At 45.9% G+C, this 4,479-nt stretch overlaps 1 pseudogene; it reads right to left on the bottom strand.

Moving 5' to 3' along the window:
- Positions 1 to 800: 800 nt before the first annotated feature.
- On the bottom strand, positions 801 to 1,482 carry LOC150017941 (chloride intracellular channel protein 1 pseudogene; annotated as a pseudogene).
- Between the last annotated feature and the right edge of the window lie 2,997 nt (positions 1,483 to 4,479).

The raw sequence follows: 4,479 nt of genomic DNA, 5'->3' as shown, positions 1-4,479 counted from the left end.
TGCTCCTGGAACTGCAGAAAACTCCGGGGTAAGCTCAGATGGAGCCACACACAGGATGGGGAGAAGGACATCCTTCCCGGAGTGTGAACAGAAACATTTTGGAAAGCAACCTTTCTCAGGCCTGACTGAGGCTGAAGTTGTTCTCATTTGAGACTCGGGTCTGGACAAGCAAGTCCCTGTGGAGGGCAAGTGTCGAGGAGATGGAGAGGGAGATTTGGAGAAGGAGAGAAATATGTTCGAGACACCAGGACTTTATCTGAGAGGCTCTGCCAGAGTGCAAAGCACACACACACAAAACAGTCGTTTATTCTTTCAAAACACATTAACTGCACCATAGTCACATGGCCTGGAGATACGTCAGTGATAAGGACAGACTGCAACCCTCCTCCTCAGGGATGTTAGTCTAGCGTGAAAGACTGCACACCTAGGATCTACCTTCCAGTCCTAATTCTCAGCCCTGAACTCCTTCCTGCTCAGTCTTCGCATCTGTAAAGAATGGTGCTCTTTACTGCCTTATAGCACACTGAAAAGGAGAAAGAGCTGGAAGTTTAGTTTGAACTAAAATATATATATTTGCCTATTGTTTAATTTGTTTGCTTTTTTTTTTTTTCATTCCGAATTGTCTTACTGAAATACGTTGCCCTCCTCTTCCCACCCACCTGCTTCCTCCCCTTCATCCTCCAGGCAGTCCTGCACAAGGGCTCCAGAATTCACTTCCCACCGGACATTTTGAAGCGTGTTCACAGGGTAGCCAAGTGGAAACTCCTGGGGGAGATGATTTGAGGGTTTTGGCCTCGTGCTCATAGGCCGTCATCTGGACAGGTGGAGGCAAACTCCTCCGTGCACAGGTGTTGCGCAAGTAGCCGTGCACCCCCAGCATACCTCGGGGATGGGGACCCATGGCACTTTTCACATACCACCTATATGTACTATGTGGAGTGTTGGCAACAGGCTGCGGTGAGCCAGAGTGAGCTCATCACCCTCCAGAACCTTCCTCTGAGAGATGCCCTCCTCCTCAGCACTGGTCTCATCCACTTCTTCTTGGAGAGGGGGGTGTCAAGTCATTGTCTAAGATGTTCAGGGCTTTCCGGAGCCCCTTCTCTGGATTATCATCGAGTGCTGGGTTTAAATTCTTGATGCACACAGGAAATTTAGCAAATACGTCCAGGCTAGCTGTGTTTGATTCAAGGTTCAGAGCTGCCAGCTTGGGGTACCTGGGGGACACATCACTGCCTCCAAAAATTCTTCAGTGTTGTTGGTGTCTGTGTGCACTTCAGTGCCATGCAGCAGAAATGGGAGCTGCCCTCCTGGGCACAGCTTTGGTCCAGTCTTGGTTCACCTCTTGGTGTCAACGGTAGTGACAATGAAGTGACTCCCTTGAGCCAGAGCACCATGTCTCTGGGAGAAGGGGCAGTTTCCTATCTTGGCCCCATCACCACCAGCTTCCATGAACAATTCAACTTGCAGTTGCTCTTCAGCCATGGTTGCAATGGGGCCTATTGCTTCATTTGAATTAAAATACAGCAGGACCATACATACCCCAAAGAATTGAGAAAGTACATACCTGTGCACCAATGTTCACAGCAGCATGATTCACAATAGCCAAAAGGTGGAAGGAAGCAAACCAAGGGTCCATCAACAGATGAATGGGGGGAAAATGTATATATGTACAATGGAATATTATTCAGCCGTGAAAAGGAATGAAATTGTGATACATGCTGCAACATGGATGAACCTTGAAGACATTATGCTAAATAAGTCAGATATAAAAGGGCAATTTTGTATGATTCCTCTTCTATGAAGTTCCTGAAATAGGCAAATTCATAGAAAAAGAAAGTAGACTGGAGGTTACCAGGAACCGAGAGGGAGGGAAAATGGGAAATTACTGTTTAATGGGCACAGAGTTTGTTTGGAATGAAAAAATTCTGGAAATGGATAGTGGTGATGGTTATACTGAAAATGGTAAAATTTATGTTACTCTATTTTAACACAAAAAAATTCAAGTATATATGTGATATTGTGCTATATAATAAGACTTGTATATTTAGTCTATGGAATTTCCTAAGTTTTAGGAAGAATAAAGGTAAAAGGAGCATCTATTGTTATTCTAAACAAGCCCCTAGCAATCACACCTGAGTTTGTTAATGAGGTGACTTTTGAGAAGCCCCTCAGGATGGAAGCTGGTTGCCATGGAAACCAACCTTGTGATTAAAGGGTTGGAATTTTCAGCCTGACCTCCTAGGAAAGAAGAGGGGCTGCAGGTTGAGTTAATCATCAATGGCCTGTGATTTAATCGTTCGTGGCTAAGTAATAAAGCCCAATAGTGTGTGGTTCTGGGAGCTTCGAGATTTCTGAACATGTGGAGGTGCTGGGAGTGTTGGGTGTCTAGACTGGGCATGGAAGTTCCACATCCTTCCACATCCCTTCGCACATACGTTACCCTCTGCATCTCTTCCATCTGGCTCTTCTGAGTTGTATCCCTTTATAATAAATCAATTATCTGGTAAGTAAACTGTTCTTCTGAGTTCTGTGAACCATTTGAGTAAATTATCAAACCCAAGGAGGGTTTGATTTATAGGCAGAAGGTGAGAAGCACAGGCAACAACCTGGACTTGTGATTGATATCTAAAGGGTGCAATTGGGGGGGGGGGCAGTCTTGTAGGACTGATTCCTTAACCTGTAGGAACTGTGCTTACTACAGGCAGTTATTGTCAGAATTGAGTAGAATTGTGGGACACCCAGCTGGCATCTGGACAGTTGGAAAATCCCCACATATTTAGTGTAAGAAGTATTCAGTAAATAGTGAGTAAACAAGTGTTTTCCTTTCAATATTTAAACTTCTAGGGGAAGGTAGCAAGGAGAAAAAGCACTTGATATGTAATTTTCTCAGCAGTATTTTTCATGCACAGAGAAGGAAAACTCTGACTCCAAAAAACCTCCGCTGCCTTGCGGCATACCTCTTCAGGGGAAAGGCTAAGGGAGTAAACCCCGACAGAAAATCCGGAGCCGGAGTCCCTAAGGCGGTTTGACGTTGTAGTCAACACCGGCAACTCCTGCGGCGCACCTGAAGCCAAGCTGTATTGACTCCGTCTTTCCCTTGGACCCTTCAGCTGCGAAGAGAGGGGGGGTCTGCTGCATGGGCAACAGCAGATCCTCCATATCACCCTGCCCAGGCTCTGTAGCTTCAGCTTCACTGGAGAGGACACTCCAGCGTCATCGCAAGATGTCGATTCAACACGGGAAGAGACAGATACCGTGTCACTCCCGAGTCGGACTGCCATTCTCGGCGGTGCAGATAGGCTCTTAAGAAGCTACACCATCGTCTCTCGAGACAGACGGCTGCTGCCGATTTTTCATGCATGTCCACATGAACATGGGACAATTGTGAATAAAGCCATACAGAGCATTCTAATTCTATTGCTGATCTCACTTTTTGTGACACTGTGATAAGCTGGATTGTTTTTTCAGTATATTTCTTGACCCCACTGATGTTGAACTTGGCCTTATGCTTATTTTAACAAAAGGAATGTGGTTACTAGCCAGCTAGTTCTGAGCAAAGGACTAACCACTATACGAGGTTTAACTAATAGTTCAGGAATCACCTATTTTATTTGTTCTTACTTAGCAGCATTGGGGGGAGGATGTGGGGGTTTCCAACTAGGCATGTTGTCCAAGAGGCGTCCTTCTTTAAGTACCTAAATGGGGTAGAAAGTGATAGAAAAAGAGGGTGAAAATGGGGCCTTTATTGACCAGGCTCAGCAGGAGGGAGAAGATGAGTTGCTGAGACCCAGGTGGCCATCAGAAACACCTAGAGACAATCCCTGAAATAGCTCCATGAATACAGGCTGAAATTTTAGAAGACTTGACATCTACAGTGGTTACTGTGGTAGCCTTCAGCCCCTATGCAGTGCCACCACTGTCCAGTCTCTAAGGCATCAAGAATTTTATGGCAATCTGTTGGGGGTTTTGGTCTGTTTTCCAGTATTTATGGAGGACAAGAATTTTCAGGTAACTTGAGTTCATTTCCTTTGGAAAGACATATAACAATAAATCAGTGTCCTTCCCCCAGTGACAATCCTTGAGACAGGGATAGGGACTAGCCCCTTAAAAGAGATTCCCACTTGGGACAGCAGGGTGGACAAAGAATGCTACCCAACCCTAAGCAGCCACAGAGGAAAAGGCGTAGAATGGGAGGTGACTGGCTTGTCTGAATGTCCCATGCAGTTTTATGCCTCCTGCCTACCTGGTCCCAGTGTGAATCCACTTGTGCTTCAGCCCAAGCCTCACCAACTCTGGGAGACTGTGGTAGGTTGTATTATTTGTATAGTCACTGTCCTTCCCCACTGGCGTGACCCTGTGGAAAGATTATACTTCCTGCTCCGTTTATGGGCAATTTAATCACATGACTTGCTTTGGCCAATGAAGCGTGAGTGGGAGTGAGGTAGGATACTCTGGAGCAGGAGCCATTGCAAGGCTCTG

This window comes from Furipterus horrens, unplaced genomic scaffold (assembly GCF_987537825.1).
Source record: "Furipterus horrens unplaced genomic scaffold, mFurHor1.1.pri manual_scaffold_2, whole genome shotgun sequence".
Classification (NCBI taxonomy): Eukaryota; Metazoa; Chordata; class Mammalia; order Chiroptera; family Furipteridae; genus Furipterus; species Furipterus horrens.
The sequence above is the reverse complement of the archived record's forward strand: the minus strand, read 5'-3'. Positions and strand labels throughout refer to the sequence as shown.